Source organism: Heliangelus exortis, chromosome 11 (genome assembly GCF_036169615.1).
Source record: "Heliangelus exortis chromosome 11, bHelExo1.hap1, whole genome shotgun sequence".
In the NCBI taxonomy this organism is placed as follows: Eukaryota; Metazoa; Chordata; class Aves; order Apodiformes; family Trochilidae; genus Heliangelus; species Heliangelus exortis.
Window position 1 is genome coordinate 1,870,181 of NC_092432.1, and position 19,001 is coordinate 1,889,181.

Consider the following 19,001-nt stretch of genomic DNA (forward strand, 5'->3'; position numbering starts at 1 on the left):
CAGACACCCAGCACCCAGAGCAGGATTTGCTTAACAAGGTGGCTGGAAGCCAGTTGGGTCTCCAGGGGGTCTCCTCCATCCCACTGGCACACCATGGAATGAGAAAACCTCTGTCTGAGCAAGGACCCAGGGGGATCTGTACCTTGATCTGTGCTGAGAAGTCACCTCTGTCCAGGAAAGCCCTGGCTCCAACATCTCTGGCTGTTGCAAGATGATCAGAACCAGCAGCTTCTTCCCTAAAGCTCCCTGGGTGCCAGCACCACGTGTCCCCACTGGGCACAGCCCCATCATTTGTGCCTGGAGGAAACACCAACCAAGCCAGGCAGCCCTGGGGGTGGCAGGTATCCTCTGCAGACCCCTTATCTCCTCTGGAGACCCCTTATCTCCTTTTGGAGCCACACCTGGGGTTTTTTTTTTCCATAGTTCCTTGTGCATTTATGACCCTAAACCTTTTCCCTGGTGTTTTGGTGCCAGCCATCTCCAGCAGCCAGGCCCTCAGAGGGTGTAAATTGGTTCTGGAAGGGTGTAAATTGGTTCTGGAAGGGTGTAAAATGGTTCTGGAAGGGTGTAAAATGGTTCTGGAAGGGTGTAAACTGGTGTAGCTCCTCTCACCTTCAGCAGACAGGTCCCAGCCAGACTCTGACCATTTATTTACCTCCTGACATGGGTGATTATCTGCTGGCCATGCAGCCTGGCCCTGCCTGCTGGCTCCTACCCAGCCTTCCCAAAGTCCAGAACTGACCTGGCCCAGGGGTGCAGAGCTCTCCTGCTGGCTGGAAATGGGGGAAAGCTTCCTTCCTGGGGTCATCAGGCTATCCCACCAGAATTTGGGATGAGGATGAGAAGATAGAGCACGGACTGGAGCAGGTACCTGGTGACAATATCTGATAGAAAAGAAATTTTAAACAAGGTGAGTGGTTTTTAGCATTCCCCTTGGTTTTATTCATCTAGTGAGTGACTAATGATTAACTTGCAGTGAGCAGAGGTGCTGAACCAAGACCAAAAATGCAATGAGGGAGAGGAGAGGAATATGAGAGCACAGGAGCTTGGCTGAGGGCTGAGGGAACCAAGTCCCAGAAGTTCTTGTCCCACTTTTCATGGCACCAGCTGTCCCTTCACTGAGATCCATCCAGTCCATGGCAGGGGTCAGGCAGCTGAAGACAAGAGCCATTTGGGAGCAAAGATAATAAAAAGATAATAACCCCAAAGCCAGGTTAGGACATGACTTTGCTGCTTTGGCTACAAGACCTCCCAAAGGCACCTCCAACCCTGCTCCCTTGTCCCCTGGCTGGGACACCAGTTGGTGTTTGTGACAACCCCAGCAAGGAGCAGCTGGAACCAGGGCCCAGGTCCCCACACACTGGATGCAAATGTTAAAGAATGACCCCAGCCAGCCCAGCACCAGTTATTCATCTCATCATTAGCCAAACAACAAACGTTTCTCTCCGAGTCATAAAGCAAGGGTGGCATTTTTATTAGCTGAGGTTTCCTCCTTTTTTTTTTTTTTTTTTTTTTTTTCCCTCCTTTTTTATGGCCTTATCCACAAATGCTGAGAGCCAGAGGGAATTATTTGTTACTTACATTAAAGCAAGAAGCCATCAGACCACAGCTCCTCAACCACTCCCCATATCATTATTTTGTTCTTCTGGATTTATATGAACCTCATTATTAAACTGTAGCTAACACAGCCATCCTAACAATGCACTGAGTGCTAATAACTGCTAAGCAGCATTATTAATTATTGTAATTACAAGCATGCAAAATGTATTTTGATTACATGAAAGAGAATACTTTCCTACTTTTCCGACCAAAAAAAAATCCACAAGTGTAGCTTATTAACAATAATTCTATTCTTATTGGTAAAAACTATTGTTAGATTTCAAAGGCAGCTTAGTCTGGGCCCTACAAAAATCTGTCATGCTGGGCTGGAGGGACATGTTCTCAGCTGGGGTAGGGGCTGGAGGGAGCTTGGCAAATTTGTCAGTGAGGTCTCAGAGAGGGGATTCAGTCCCTGGAGTCTGACAGGACCCATTGCTGGTGCAGTTGAGAGAGAGAAAAATGCACCCATCCTCCCAGAGCCCTCTAAAGGTGGTTTCAGCAGAGGTTGGTTGGCTCCATCCAGGCCATGGTGGGGGTTTGTGGGCACCTCTGTGCTCACCCCCAGAAGGTTCTAGAGCTGTTGTGTTGGGTGCAATCCCAGGACAGATGCTCTGGTGGTTAACCCCTGCTCCTAACGTTCAGGACAATTATTCAGCTTGAAGCCAGACACAGAAATGGCCACATAAACACACAGCCACGCTTTTAATTAAAGATGTGCCGAGATGAAAAGCTCCAGAAAACAATTTGAAACAATTAAAAATAATACAAGCAGTGTTTGTCTACACAACCTGTGTCCTGAGCAGCTCAGGGAGAGAGGGAGTGTTGTATTTTTACCACGGCCAGACCTGGTTGCAGCCACTCCTGCTGCAAGGCTGAGCCCCATCCAGAGGTTTCTTTGCTCCAAAGAGTTAAGATTTCACTTGTCAGGCTGTTTTTCTTTCTATTCACATGTCAGTGCCTGTCATTTATTTAGTCAATGGGACATGTCCAAGGGATGGAGACAGACTGGGTTAGTCATTCTGACCGTGGGTCGCCAGTCCCTGCAAAGAGCCTGAGGTCATTTCCAAAAGCTCCAGGAACAATGAGAGGGAAGCTGGGCCCTGGAGACCTGGAGGAAACGGCGGGGAGATTAAAGACACAGATAGTCCTTTTGCAAAAGTACACTGGAGGAATGTTCCCTCTCTTCTGTCAACAGAGTTTCTTCCTCTGCTCAGGACTTGTCTATTTTAAGGCTCTGCTGACACCAAAAATGGCAATCCCTGGCCTATCAGTGCATCTTGGGGCTCTGGGGCTGAGGAAATGAACCCTCCAGCTTTGGTGCCTTTAAATAATTCTTCTTGAAATCAGCTCTCTGCTGGCTTTGCTCCTCTTGCCTGCTTAAAGCATGGGATGGAAAATCCAGCTGGAGCCCACCCTGCACTGCCTGTGCCCACTGGTGTCCCACTCTGAGCATCCTGCACCCAGGGATGCTCAAAGGATGCTCAGAGGATGCTCAAAGGATGCTCCAGGGATGTTCTGCACCTGAAGGTCCCCTTGGCCCATGCAGGGTGGCAGAAAGCAGAGCAGGAGTGCAGGAGGCACAGCTCGGGTTGGATCTGTGCTTCCAGGATGCTCTCCTGCTTTGAGGAAGGGAATGGAAAAGAAATGTGGAAAAGCAGCCATCAGTATCTGCTGCAGCATCTTGGGTTGGACTTGAGCCCCAGGATTTGGGGGAAGGGGAAATTCCTCTGGCAGCCATCTGGGCATTGATACAGGGCTGAAATACAAGAGGGGTTTTAGGTGCAGAGATGCACATTTTGCTTTTTAAGCAAAATAGTTCAGGCTGCTCTTACTTAACACATAAGGTACCTCTGGGTGTTTTGGAAAACATTAATAACAACCACATGATTGGTGTAAACCACTGATTTTCCATCCAGACACACTATTGTTTTCAGATAAATACATTCCACTGAGCTTTTTTCTATCTGAACTTTCTACATGTGGCTTCTGAGTCTCAGGCAGATGGGGGTGGTGGAGGGGAGGGTTGACAACAACAGGGGTGGCCCAGAAGGAGCCACTGGAGCTGGCTGGCTCCAAAACCAGTGCCAGGGGCTAAATAAACCCTGCCCTCTGGCCTGGGTGCAGTCACTGGTGATATGGGGCAGGGGTTTAAGGTAAGGAAGGGTGAGGAAAAACGCTGCACAGTGGATTTGAAGTGCTCTCTGCAGAGCCAGGGAAAGGCAGCAAACGCAGTTCTTAGAATCCATCACGGACACACACGAGAGTCTCCAAATTCCTCAGTGTTATATTTATGAAACCATTCAGAGACATGATACAGGCCAGTTCCTGTAGATTTTTCCATGTGTTGTTAAAGATTCAAATTACAGAGTAATTTTCAAGCTTTGAAGACATTGGTCTTGGTATTGCAGAGCCTGGAGGCTGCTCCAGGCAGGGTCTGTCTGAGCTGCAGACGGGAGATAACACAGAGCCACCAGCAGCACCCAGAGAGCTCCCGACTCCGGCCAGGAATGACAGAGGCACTGGAGGGGAATTTACTCTGCTTGCAGATAAGGAAGGCATCCTGCTCTGAGCGTGGAGTAAACAACTTTTAATACACCAGTTGGTTTATCTGGAGAGTCCTCCCCATCCCCCGGGAGGAAGCGTCTCTGGTGTGGGGCTCTGCGGGGAGATCGGCGCCGTGTCGAGAAGCACGGGGTGGGGATGGTGACCCAGCCGTGGCACCCAGGAGGTTTTGGGGAGCCTGGGTGCTCAGTGGGGGTGGGGACAAGGCTCTACCAACTTGTAAAAGGGACTTGAGCTCCTTGGAGTTGTCACAAGGAGGAGGACCTGAGCTCCCGTTCCTTTGGTGGCTCTGTGACTGCACATGTAGGACTTGGCTCACCCGAGTTAGGTATCACAAAACAGTTGGGCAAGATCAGAAGGACTCTAAAAAGACTTAAAAACTCTTTTTCAGCACAAAATGACCAACACCAATCATTTTTCGCACTCGTCACACAGAATCCCTACCGAACTAAATTCAGGGAATCACACAGAACCACAGAATGGCTTTGGTAGGAAGGGACCTTCAAGATCATCCCGTGCAACCTTTGTGTGTTTTCATCAATAAGGCCAGGAAAACAGGAGCTGGAGAGGCCAAGTCCTTTCATCTCAGCACAATAAACTGTGTGAGGAGCAACAAGATCACAGCTGCTCCCTGGAGCTCCCAGGGTTCATCTCCCCCTGCAGAACCCAGGTTTGAAACCTGGAGAAGCATCACTCCCAGGTGGTATTGAGGGAAAGCTGTGCACAAGCTTGGACCTTTGCCTTATCCCAGAGATGTGACAGAGTTGGGAGAAGTGATGGAGGGAGCTGGAAGAGCTGATCTCAAGTTCAGAGGCTGATTTATGGCTGAGGCCTCGGGCAAATCATTTACTGGCTTTGTGGTTTCATTTCCTCATCTCTAGAATCTCTTTCACGGGTGATGTGTGAGGGGGAATTAACATTCAAGCTTTGGTTTTAATAAATATTTAAAGATTCTTCTTGTGTTTTATGAATATTTTGGAATGATCTTTCTGCCCTTTTGCACAAGGGTCTTTCCCTGCCAGGTCTTTAATCCGAGCTCCTCTCCCTGCAGCGGGTGCGATGCCTCTGCTGCAGATTTCTGCTTTCATTGGGCAACAACTGAGCTGCCTCAGTTAAATGTAAAGGCATGTGAAGAAAGTTTGCTGCTGCCACTTATGCACCCTGCTACTCTGGACCCCAGCAGGACACCTCAAACAACAGAGTTCCTCCCAGAAAATAAACCAAGGCAGTGCCCGATGAGCTGCGAGCCAGCTCTGAGTGACCCCCAGTACTCCAAAACTCTTCATTTATGTGTGAAGCATCAGGAAAAACTCTGTTTTCAGCAGCCAAGCATGATCTGGAAGTGCAGTCATGGGGTTGAAGCTGCTCTGTGCTGAGGCCAGTGGAAATTCAGGGCAGGTTTGACCAGGGGACTCTGCATGCTTTAGTCTCTGCCTGTTTATTGTTAACCTCATGAAAACCATCGGGGTTCTCGTGTCTTAAAAGTCTTTTCTACCTTCATAAAAAAATAGGTGAATGCTCAAGAAAGAATCTGTGTGCAACTGTATAAATAGTGACTAACAAGTAGGGATTTTGTGGTGTTCAAAGGGAGCAAAAGAAGCTGACGAGCCTGTGGTCTAATGAGTTAATTTGCCTTGCAGCCTACCTGGTGCCCATTGCCAGCTCCCCCTCCTTCAGACGTGGCTGGGTCATGTGCTCCTCCACCCAGATGAGTGATTTGAAGTTAAAGATCCAAAATTAGCTGTCTCAGACATGCCCCAGCCCAAGGTTGGTCGCTTCCTTCTCCTATAGGTGCTGAATTTCTACTAGAAAAAAATTCAAAGCTGTTAAAAGTGACACTTGGAGTCAAAACCCCCTCCATTAATGACATTTTGTTCTATTTTTACAATGCTACAAAGTTTTGAGAGCAAAGCCAACCATGCATTCAACCAAACCAACATTTTTGTTCAAATCCTCATTTCCCAGAAAAATTGTAAATCATTTGTTTTATTCAGAACTGGAAGAAACCTTTCCCCCCAAACTTTGTGACTGCCAATGATCAGTTTTAATCCCAGATTTAAACGTTGTTATAAAACTTCCTTACTGGAACTGCTGGAACTTGAAGTTGTCATTAAGTGGATACCTTGGACTGTCACTAAAACTCCTGCCATTTTTTAATGCTGTAATTCCCCAAACTCATCTCAAGCTTCAGTGCCCCTGTCTGAGGGATGTTTACAGCTTATTCTTCCTCTGCAGGCAAAATGAACCCAAGAGCTAAACCTGATGAAAGAGACTTTGCTGTCTGTCAGAAGGGGCATATGTTGAAATATGGCAGTGAAAAAAACCCAGCAGTGCTCAAACCTCTTCAGAATCCCAGTGGAAGGAGGCACGTGAAGGATATTTTATATTCAGTCAGATATTTATATTCAGCAGCAGGGTGATGTTGGGTTTTGCATGGTAAAGAACATTTCTAGGGAATGTTCCTTGCCATGGGAAAAGCTCCACACTTTATTTTTCTAATAATAAGGGACTGGCTCCAGGGTTTCACAATGCCAGGTTGCTCACCATGGAGAGCTGGAGCAAACTTTCTTCTTCTGTCCATGTTCTTTCCAGCCCATTTAGTGGCCAGGGTGGGAAGAAAACTTAGAAGTCATAATCAGAAAAACACATCATCATTTACAAAAAATGACCTTGTTTTCCTGGGATCTCCTAAGCTGAGAGGCTTCCTTTAATCTTCACCATCCCTGGAAGCAGAGATGTCCATGGGATTATTCCTTGACTGTGGTCTTCATTTGGCTTTTCTTCATCTCCTCTGTTCTCCCAGTGTCTACAAGGACCCAGCTTTGTGTGAGAAACCAGTGGTGCTGGTTAAGGATGGAAACCAATGGCAGAGACCTGAAAAAAGAGTGACCTGGTTCCCAAACAGAGGATCCATGTGAAACCTCAGGTTTAGGAGACACTTAAAAGCCACACTGTGCTCTTTTAGACAGAGTGAGTCCCACCATCCATCTCGTGGCAGCTGATGGGAGGTGTATCCCACTGCTGGAACTGGGGGATCCCACTGCTGTCCAAAGCTACAAGCACTTGGATCCCACCAAATGACTCTGTGCTGCTGCTGGTGGAGTTCCCCCCTTTGGTTCTCTTGCTCAATGCTTCAGGCAGTGACTTGGCCAGGAACAGCCTCGTTTTCAAAAGCCACAGTCACATTTCATCCCTGAATTCTCCTTCTGTGTCCCCCCTGCTGCTGAGTTTCTCCATGCTGGACCACATCATGCTCCTCCTGCAATGGCTGCTCTGTTCCTGGTCTCCTCTGCTTCATGTGAGAAGGTGGAACAATGCCCCTGTCTGAGCATTGTTTTCCTTTCCTGTTTTGTTTTGCACAAAATAACTCCCCTCTACGGAGCCACTTTGGCTCCAGCCACAGGCTATTAATAAACTTAACTGCTTTGGATTGTCCAAGCTGTTAGAATTGGGTTTAGAGGGGGAAAAAAAATATCTATAGTTGCTGAGAGCCTTTCAAAGCACAAGTTGTGATCACCCAGCCCTGAAATGGCACCAGCTCTGTGGTGGCACAGAGGAACCGTGCAACACAAGGGTCCAGTCTGCTCACCCTGGTGTGTGGTTGAGTGGAGGCACAGCAGATGCTTTCTCCAGGTTGAATCCATCAGGGGAGAAAAGTGGCCCCATGGTTCAGGCACAGAGCTGGGAGTCAGGAATCTTGTTTGGCAGGAGCTTGGGATAGTCCTTTGGTCTCAACACTGGGCTCATCAGGTTCTGCTGAACATAAGTTTTAGGTTTTAAAGAGAAAAATATTCAGCTGTTTGGGAGTCTGAGGTCCAATTCAAGCAGCCAACAGGGAGGAAAGCACAGTTGTAGCCTGTGCTGTTCTCCTTTAAATCTCACCCCAGACAGAGGGTCAGACCCTCAGGCTGAAGCCACTTCTGACAAGACCAAGAGTGTCCAGCAGCAGACAAGATACAGGCACCACTGGAAGAGGCTCAGAGTTACTCTGGGAGTGGGTGAGATGATATTTGGAGTGTACAACATCCAGCCTAGAGACAGGACCAGAGCTCCCAAGGAAAGCTCCCAAGGAAAGGGAAAAGGCAGATGACTGTGTGCCAGATGTTGCTCCAAGTGATACCTGAAGCCAATGGAGCTGCTGTGGATCTGTGTTAGAGAAGCCAAAACAGATCTAACACCAGTTCTGGAGTGGGATGCATCCAAAAAAGTCATAGGACTAAAAGAAAAGTTTGAACACTGAGTACATGAACCATTCTGGCTATCTGAAAGAACAGAGGGGTTCAGTCCTTTTCCTTTTTAAAACTTATAAGTACACGTGTAGGTGAAAGAAGAAACAGTGCAAGCCAGGTGTTCAACTCCAAGCACTCCCAATCCCTAACCCAGCACCTCTCCCACTACACCTGAGCCTAAAACCTGGTAATTTTAAAAATGCCTTCCACTCAAAATCCCAAATAACTACAGGTTTCACATTTTTTTCTAGTATCTCCACCCTCAGGAAAGCCTAGCAGCTCCATTTTGATGTAGCAACTGCCTCTTCTTGGCATTAACCCCCCCAGAACTGAGCCTGTGGTTGGTCACCTCAATTCTCTTCCCTGCTCCTCAGTGGAGCCATCGTTTGACCACTGCTCAGGGCCCCTTCACCATGATCTTTTGTACTTGCCTTGGTCTCCAGAACATATTGTTCATGTACTTCAGCTGACAGACTGGGAAAACCTTCCCTTTGCTCCCTGCCTCTTCCACCAGCTTCATGTGGCTGATCTGTAGGAACTTGCTTTGGCACCATCAGATTAGTTGCTGTTAACATCACTTATCCTGTTGAAGTTTCTTCCCAGTGAGCAACGAAACATACCTAATCCAGGCAGATTAAAGAGAAACACATTTCATCACCCATCCCTCAGCTTCTCCAACCACCCCAGCACAAGGCTGGCTCCCCAGCCAGAGGCATTTGGGGTTTGGAATTGCTCAGAGCTCCACCAGACTGAAGCACCAGGCTGATGTCCAGGATGGAGACACAGACTGACGTGTTTCAGGTCCACGGGGATGCTGAGCTGTGAAAACTCTTTTCATGGTGTTTTTCCTCAAACTGCTGCAGATGTTTTGTTTGCTCTGACAGTGCCCAGCCCAAAGTGGCTGCTGCTTTCCCCACGTTTTCCACCTTTGGCTCAGCCAGCCCCACCACTGCTCTTCCTCCCAAGCATGGCAGAACTGTTAAAGCTATGGGTCAATCAGCATCTAATTTAGCAGCAGCTGCACCACATGTAACAGATTCTATGGACATGGCAGCTGGGAGAAATGGGAACAAAATGGAAATTTGGAAAGACCAAGTTCTTTGTCGCGGAAGATGCAACATCAAAGAATCCCCTGGCAAGGTGGAAAGAGCTATGTCAGAAAAAGGTTGAGCTGGAAGCTGCACTTTCTTTGTTACCAGAAATCCAATCACAAGACAAAAATGTGGAGGAAACTGGATCTTCATTATTTCTGCTGCTCATGGAGCAAATTATTTTTCTTACGACAAACAACAAAAGATTCCATCTCCCGTAACGTGGGGCAGCACCAATGGCTTTCCCAAACCTCTCTTTGGAAAACATGGTGACCACTGACCCTATAAAAACCATAACAGCCTCCCTCAAGCCTGGGTCTCTCCCCAGGATTTCCCATAGCCCTTGTTTTGTCTGCCCCTTGGACTTGATACTCCTGGAAGCTCTCACGTGCCTGTCGGTGGCACCAGCAGCTTCTGAGCACCAAGAGGTCCTTTCCAGGACCACAGTATGGATTGTAAATAGTGTCAGTGAAGTCCCCACTTTCCTGAGATGTACTTGGCCACCACAAAGCAAGAAGAGAGTCAGCAAAGATTGGCTGCACCCTTGGGACCAAAGGGAGCCAGCCCTGCTCTGCTCTGCTCTGCCGCGATACAACGCAACCCAAACTCGATTCACTCCGAGCTTCTCCCTTGCCACCAAAATAAGCACGTTAGGGAATTGCTGCCCTCCCCAAACCACAGGGTTGTTTTAATGACCTTCCATTTGAGCATTAAGGAGTGAAATGTCTAATCCTGTCGAGCGTGCAAGAATGTGACTCATTCCCTTAATGCTGTGAATTATCTCCTTTTTGGCAGCTGCTCCGGACGGCAACCGGCGCAGGCTTCAAAATGGCAGGGTTGGGATCTCCTGCATGGAAAGGATAAATAAATCCTAACTGCAGGTAACAGCTAATCCAACACGAGTGTGTGCACTTGAGGTTATTCTAGTTGCCAAGAGACTAGCAGGAGGTAGGGGGAGAGAAAGAGATAAAACCTCCTGAAGAGGGATACAGGATTCAGGAGAGACAAAGCGTTGGGGGAAATGGAGCACTGAGGAGGCTCTGCTCATCTCCCCCAGGGATGGATTCTGCAGCTGCAGATGGTGCTGGTTTGAAGTTGGATCCTTAAACTCTTCCTGTGGTAGAACCAGCAAGCAAACAAGCAGCAACAGCCCATGGCTCTGCACCTCTGTCTGTGTTTAACTGCATCTCTTGGTCATGTAACCACTTGTTTGCTCGCAGCTCTGCAGGCTGCAAGATGCTACTCGGGCAATTAAGGGGGTGAGTGAGCCCCTAATGGCTTTTCAGAAGCAGAACCCAAACCACCAAGCCCTCTCTTGCAATTCTCCAAGCACCAAAACTGCCACTTTAGTCTTCCAGTTGTTTAGGGATAATTGCATTATCAGGGAGAGCTCGCAAGATCTCCCAGGAGATGTTCTGGAGTTAGAAGGATCAGGTCCTGAGCTTGTATGATTCACTGAAATAAACAGTGGTCTGCGTGTTTAAACTTGGCTTCCAAATTTGCTCCCAGTAATGAATGGCCCACACTCCACTGCATCAGCATCTGCCAGGATGTCCAGAACATCTGGGTGCTTGTAATGTCTGATGAGGCAGCTCTCCCTGGTAAGCATGCTCACCCTGCTTCTTTCAGGTGTGAAATTCAACTGGAAATTCAATGGTGCTTCTAAAACCTTGCCTAATGAATGCAGAAATTCAGGCTCCCAGCGTGCATTTTTATTTCTTTTTTCCTTTCTGGACACTCTTGGCCCTTCTCTGGATGGAGGAGGTGATGAACCAGACCCAGACTGCTATGTTAGAGTTATCCATCAGCCCCCCCAAATGATGATAATTTCCTTTTTGTGTCAAGCAATGCATCCCACCTCAGTTGTACACGTTAAGAAAAAGCTCAAACCCATCTCCAGCTTCAGAGGGTTGAATTGGCAAACTAAAAGGAATCAGACACAAAACTTCAGGGGAAATCTCACAGTATCTCACTGCACAATAACTGGTGTACAGTTACACCATGGAAAATGCAATAAAAATAAATAGAAGACAGTTGTAAAAGGAGGCAGAGGAGGCACAGAGCACGGGCAGGACAAAACAAACACCAAACAAATGCAGCACAGGATGGGTTATTTCTGCAAATGTCACCACCCTTATTTTTCACCCATTTGCAGATCAGGTCAACAAAAACTGAGTTTCACACCTTCTCCTTGTAATGTTAGATGGTGGGGTTTGTCTGCACTGCCAGGCAGAGCCCCTGGGGACCAGGGAGGTGCCAGGAGCTGCCGGGACTCCTGGGTTGCAGGATTTCAGGTTCAGGATTTTCAGTAGGAGGCTCTTGTGTGCCGACAGTTCTGAATCTTCAAGGCTCTGTAGACATTTCTATCAGCCCTGGCCATCACTCAAATACTTGCAAACAATGACTAACATGAGCCCACACATAGCTCTGAGCCAACACACCACTGAGCTCCCCAGCTGCCCTCCTGGCTGGGGACACACCACGTTTGGCCACAGGGATGCTGCCTTCTGAGCCAGACACCATTTGGACCAAAGGGAGGCCTGAACCCGCTTGCTTTAAACCTCCAGAACTCATCTTCTGGCTCCAGCACCATCTGCAAGAGTTGCCCCACTGCTCGGGGTGCACGTGGTCAGTGTGCAAGTCCAGAATGCAGTGAAAACACCATTCAGGGCACCCCAGCTGCAAAGAGCAGAGAGAACTTGGGTCGACGTAGACACGTTCTGGTCATGCCTCCCATGGCAGCTCTGACACAGCCTCTGAGTCACTGGGAAGAGATTAGAGGCAAGTTCCCTTCTGTTTTAATGAATGAATAAACTCCAAGATTTTTCTAGGGTGTGGAGAAAGATAAGGCTTAAGGAGGAAATGCAACTGTCTGTGTAGCCTTCAGGTCTACCTGGTGTTTCCCAGCACATTCCTAGAAACAGCTGGCATTTGATGGGATAAGGTGGAAGTGACTTCAAATAATCTTCTGACTGGATCTGGTGTACCTGAGGTCCTCTTTGCAACACAGCTCCTCAGGGAGGGCTTCCAGGTTTTGTGAAGGCTTTCACAGAAGAGACTTTAGAAGGATTATTCACTGGAGCTGTCTGCAAGCAGTGATGCTAACGGAGGAAGAAATTTTGCTGTGCCTACCTAGGTCCCTGGAAATCTGCAGACACCTGAGGCACCAGGAGCATCTATTTCCACTTGCTCCATGCCCTGAGCAGAAGGCAGAAGCAGGATGGGACCCTTATTCCAGCTCCCAAGCAGTGACAGCAACCAGAAGTGGGCTCACAGGTTGGGATAACTGAGCTTGCTGGCTGACATCTCCAAAGATGTGATGTTGTGTGGATGGGAGGCCCACAGAAAGCACCTCTCTGTGTCTGCACAAGGCATTTATGGAGCAAACCCTACCACTGCTACACAGACTCTCAGATAAACAAGAAACTCCCTCATTCCCACCATATACACCGAGTTCAGAGAAGAAACTTCAGCAATGTGACCTGGAGATGTCATCATGTACGTGCTGAAGCCACCTTCACCCTGCCCTGGAGTGGTCCTCATCAGACCATTAGTGACTGGAGGCTGCTTACCCTGACAGCACTTTCTCACAGCAACCCCACGGAGCCCAAGACCTTTTTTTTTTCTATTTTTGCCTCTCCTGCCAGCCCAGGAGAGGTGGGTTATCTCCTGGGGTGTGCCATGGCCGGGCAGGCTCCCACCAGCAGAGGAATTTGGGGCAGCTCAGAGCCTGGAGCACCAGCCCCATCCCAGGGGATACATCTGCTGCTGCTGGCCCAGTATTTAGTCTTGTTGAAGAGACAAGATAACCACGAGCCACGTGTGGCTGGGAGAGGATCTCTTACACTGAACTTTTCCTCAGAGTCTGAAACTCCACATTATTCCCTCGCCGGCTCCACAAGATGTCTGTGAAAGATGCAGCCAGGAATCCTCAAGTTCACCCACTGGGGAAACATTGTGTTACGTGAAGATTGCAGCCTTCTCCCCTTATCTGAGAGGCAGTTGATGAAGGGCCTGGCGTCAGTCTGGCAACTCTGATGGCTCCCATTTAGCACCAGCAAGAGCTGCCTATCAGCAGAAAGCTGGGGCAGATAGCAGACCTATCTAATCACATACCTTTTGCATTAGTGCTGCCATATATTCCTTCCATTTACAATCAGGAGACTGGACTGCACTGAATTTTCACAGGAATGAACTGTCAACAACCCCATCCTTCCCAAGGCCTAAAAATGGGTCCTTTATCACAGAGGCCAGGAGACTTCTTTTCTTAGACTTCCAGGGAAAGGCCAGAGCAGACTTGGAGCCCCCACGAGCGAGACACCAAGGAGACCTTTTTGAGATAACAACAGTTCACTTGGCTCTCTCAAGAATGCCTTATGGCTGTTCCTTTTCAAAACCAAAGTAAGGAAACCAGCTCAATTAGAGCATATCATGAAACTTTGTGTCTCCTGGTTTGTTTACCTTTTATCAGCATTCTTAACACGCTTTCCTGCTTTTCCGAGAGGAGTAGGAGGGCTTTGCCTCCTAGGATGGTGCTAGAAAAATCAAGCAAGGAAGAGGCAGCTTTTTCAAGTAGCAAATCAAAGTTAATAACAGGACAGCAAGAACCTTTTTTGCTGGCTTGATGTTTCACTGCTTCTCCGTGCCTTGGTTTGGCTGCATGATTCAATTTCATTTCCATTTTGCAGAAGTCTATAGTTTTGTTTAACACACATTGCCAACCTATAATCTCTCAGGTCGTGTTTAAATACTCTGTGTAACTATTAGTTCTTTCTTCAGCCAAACACACATTAGGACTTGTCCTAAATAAAGAGCCTGGTAAAACATCTTCCATGAGAGCAGCATCTCAAAGCAATTTTCAAAGCCAAGCCCTGACTCTGCAGCAGACTCCAGTTCCTCAGCTCTGGAATCCTCCATTATGCCATTAATTGCAGGCATAATTAACAGTGGCCAAATCTCAAAAAAGTGCCAAATTAGATTTCACTTGAGACAAGCATTTTGGGTGACTGGATAAGGCCAAATCCTGGCTGCTGCTGAAGCCTCCAAGTCTGGTCACAGATGGAGAATCAGATTTGCAGCCTTCACATCACTCGGGTCTCCAAGCTGGAATTAGATGCTCACATCCCCCTGACCAGGGATTTGGACACAAAATTGCCTTAAGTGCTTCTGAAAAATAAAGTTTTTGGAGATGGGTTGGTTTATCCTACTTTTTATATAAAGGTTTCTGTTCCTCCTGCATCCCTTTCCTTCTGCTGGTGAGCTAGAAGGTGTCCTGCACTGCCACATGGTTTCCTGACTCCTCTTTGCTGAGAAGGGAAAATGATAACAGAGAAAGCAGAGGAATACTCCATCAAAATCTGATTTTAATCCAGTGAAAACCCTGGGTGAATGCTCAGAGGATTTTTTAATCCTACAGTGACTTAGCTCACACCTGCTGCATCCCAGCAGGGCACCATGTTCAAATCTTGACCTGTGATCTGTGCTCACCTCTAGAGGATTTGAAACTTTCTTTATTTATTCATCTTCGGGACAGTTTAAGAGAAGGGCACCAGAAAGCCCAGCTGGGAAAGTCCAGCTTTCAGCTAGCTCAATCTGTAGTGCAGGGGGTTGGGCTATGAAACATCGAGTCTCACCTTGTCCCTTCAGAAAACTAATTTTACTCATTTCCCACTGGGAGATAAAATCCAAGTCTGCTCCCATGCCAGGGCCCTTTGGCTGGGACACAAATAGCTTTGGGAAGACTCTTATCTGTGCTTGAACATCCTTTCAGAAAATATATCAGCCTGCAATGGGCTGTCTTGGTACCATTAAAGCTTCTTCATGAGAAAAAAGGGAGCTCAGCTCACAAACCAGAGCTTTGCCAAGATTTCTTTGCTTTTTAACACCAACATCCCAGAAGCACAGAGGGACACGGGTCCTAGTTGCAGGAGGAGGCTCTTAAAACCTGAGTCCAGCCTGCAAGGAACCATCCCACCCATTTTGGGGGGTCTGAGCAGGTTGCCTCTGAGGTTTGGCTGCTGCAGGTGAGGTGAGGTGATGCTGCAGAGTCCACAAGGTCAGTTCATCTCCTCTCATGGCAGGCAATGTCTCTGGAATCTCCTGTTTTATGCATGTTTGATTTTTTTACAGGTCCTCTAAAAACCTGGGTGGAGTCTCAGCTGAAAAAAACAACCCCGAGCACATCAACGCTGAAAGGAGAAAAAGTCTGGAAATGTGGGTGAGTTGAAGAGCTCAGGGCTGGCCAAGACATCTTTGGGTTTGAGTTCCTGTGCTCTGCAGGTTCCCTGAACCTGACCTTCTCCTCACGTTGGTGACACTTGGCTCACATGGGTTGAGATTTCCCAACCCCAGCTCTGGCACTGCTCCTGCCACAGAAAGGAACAAGTGATCCCTGACTACTGACACATCTGCTGCCCCAGGACATCCAAACCCTGCCTGTGCAAACCATCAGATTTTGGAGGAAAAAAAAAGAAAAAAGAGTTTGGCCTTGGGTGTATGGGTAATAGCAGCACACCTCTGCTTTCCTCCATGCCAGCAAAGCTGCTCCTCACACCTCTCCAGAGGGGCTCCAGGAGTTGGAAGCCAGTGAAGGGTGGTATTTGGGGTTCCTCTCCTGGTGTCAGAAGAGATGGAATGATGGGAGCACAGTGGGAAGGCAGCAGCTTGGTGAATCTCCATCATCTCACCCCTAGCCTCATCTCTAGCATGTTCCAGGCTTACCCTAAGCACACGGGAGCAGGTGGGGCCAGCAGAGCATGAAGGAGAAGCCTACAGAGTGAGTAAGTGTGCAAGAAAAGAGAAGGAGAGCTGGAAGAGACCCCTCTGAACCTTTCCCTCACTCTCCCAGTGCCAGCCCCTGGGAAGAGTTTCCCCCTGATGGTTCCCAAAGCTTTTGGCTGGTGGCTCCCAACCCTCCTGTGCTCTGGAGCATCAGGAGCCTCTTGCAGAGCACCAGAAGGAGAGCAGTGGGATGGAGAGGTAACTTTTTGCAGATGAGCTGCAGGCTTCTTCCCATGGCTTCTGCTGCCTTTAAAAGTTGACATGTTGCAAAATAAGAACAAAATGTTTGCAGCATGCTATCAAACCTCAGTGGCTTCATTTATCCCCCCAGGACTGGAGTCAAACAAGATAGCAGAGAGCCAGGCCCACCACCTCTTGGCCTGATGCCTGGAGAGCAAAGACCAGCACGTTTTCCCATCAGTTCTGTTTATGAGTTGTCTCTCCTCAGCACTGCAACCACCTTTCTCCTTTGACAAAAAGTTTGTCTGCAAGTATTTCTGAAGTTAATCCCTCTGCTGAGGGCATTTTCTGGTGACACACAAAGCCATTGCTGTCACCTCTGAGAAGCTCCAGGCTCTGGCCAGCAGGAACACTGCAGCCCTAAATGCCCAATAATTCCTTCAAATCTGCAGGATTTCAGCTGCCCTTTAAAAAAAAATAAGGGATTTTTTTTTTTTTTTTCTGTTTCCATTTAGTATCAAGGACAAACTTGCCTGGCTCACCCAATTGTTCCAGCACTGATCTGAGATACTTAGAGAAGTTTTTCTTTTCCTTTGGCAGGCACCTCATGCCCACCCTCATTGGACATCCCCACCCTACAAAATGTGTCTCCTCATATGCTGGTGCCCCAGAAAAGAGAAAGGGCTGAATGACCCCCTGCATGAGTTGGAAGACAATTTACTCAATGGAACAGATTTTTACAGGGCCTTCAGTCCATCTCTGAAGCTGCCTCCTGCTTTTTCTTGGCCATATTTTTTCAGGCACTTTGTTTCCTTATCACACCATATAATTTTTAGACAAATGAAAATCTGGGCTTTCACTTGCACAAACATTTGGACACAAAAGCTTTGCCACTGCCAACTCTTACAAACGTATCCTCCTAGCTGATGTTTTTTGTAAGGCCTTGGTCCTGGGAGACCTGTGAATATTCCAGGATCTCAAATTTTTTTTTTTTTCTTTTTGTTTTTCAGAAGTCATTTTCTAGCCTTCGCAGTTCCAGGGAAAAGCATAAAACCCAGGAACCCAAATAATGCAAAAGGTAAGAAGGCAGAGAAAAAGAACTCCCTTGTTACCATTTAAAAGAATGTGCAATTCCTGGATTTTAAAGGCAATCTCAGGAGTTGGGGCTGGCAGAGGCTTGGGAACACAGCCCAGGACCCTGCTCCAGCTCCCCTCTTGGGTCCCTTGCACCCCCCACAGGAGGCTCTTTCCCAAGGAAGGACTTCAGCACCTTCTCCAGGCATCACCATTTCCAGGCTGTTTTTCAACTTGTTACCAAAACTAAAGATGCATTGTGTGTATGGGGCTGCCTCTGCCAAGACAAATAAACTCAGAGATGCTTTTTTTTCTTTTTTTTTTTTTTTGGCAAGCATTCACAGTCAAGAGGAGGCAAAACCTACTACCTTAGCCTCAAACTTCTGTGAAATGAGAAAGTGACACTGTAACCCTGTGTCTTCAATCATGGGTGTAATGCACTCCTGCCTGGCTGCTGCTTTCCATCCAAAAGCTTGGGTAATTAATAGATAAGTGATAAGACAGAAAGTCATAATTCCAGGAAGCAGAACAATTCATTTTTATGAAAGACAGCAGTGCTGCTTGCTTTCCCTCCACTGAGCTGGCAGCAAAAAAAATCACTGCTGATGTTGGGTGATGGTGGGAATCAGAGATCAGTGGTCACCTTGCTGCAGCCCAGAGGAAGGGAATTGCTGCCCTGCACACCCAGGGGGCAGGGTGCCCATCCCACAGCCCCTTTCCCCTCGAGCAGGAAAGCATCACATTGGGGATGGCCTCTGAAATATTGGGCATAACCCTGGGACCTTCTAATGAAAGGGTGAAGGACAAAAAAAAGTCACTGCAAGTTGGCACCGAGGGTCTGGATCCAGCTTCACCCAAACTTGGCACAATTTAATATTAAATGGAAGGAAAGCTGGGAAGGTGAGAGCACCAGAGGCTCAGCACAGGAGTTTTTCAGCCTCGGGTTTCCATGCACAGCACCCCCCTCCCTGGTCCCTTTTTGCTGCCACACCATTCAGTGGGAGCAGCCACTGTTTGCTCAGCTCCTGGGGAGTAATTGTAGGCTAATAACATGTGCTGGCATGTGGGCTGGGATGTTAAGTATGTGTGGAGGTGCCTCTGGAAATATGTCACTTAAAAAAAAAAAACCCCAACCCTTTAGCCCACAGAAGCACTGTTCAACAACAGGAATTCCTTCAGATCTATGTTCATTCAGCCTCTAAAGCCACTTTTTGTTGCCATGCCAGGCAATAAAGCAGCAATAAATGAAGGGATTTACACATCAGACATCTCAGATTCCTCTCCCTCCTTTCCCAAGAGCAGCATGAGGAGGACAGTTAATGATGCTGGTTTATGGTCTAAATATTTTGACAGAATATATTTTGATACCATAAATTTTAACAGTTCTGGCTGGTTTTAAACTCTGCTTTTCCCTGACCATGAATCTGTGTAAAGTAATAATATCTGAAGTGTTAAGGAGCACAACCTGTCCCTAGAAAAACATTCT

At 47.7% G+C, this 19,001-nt stretch overlaps 1 long non-coding RNA gene across 1 annotated transcript; it reads right to left on the minus strand.

Moving 5' to 3' along the window:
- Window positions 1-797: 797 nt before the first annotated feature.
- Window positions 798-7,803, minus strand: LOC139800728 (uncharacterized). Its single transcript, XR_011727895.1, has 3 exons — window positions 7,751-7,803; window positions 5,807-5,963; window positions 798-884 (listed from the first exon to the last, which is right to left on the minus strand). It is a non-coding gene; the product is annotated as an uncharacterized lncRNA (long non-coding RNA).
- Window positions 7,804-19,001: the final 11,198 nt, after the last annotated feature.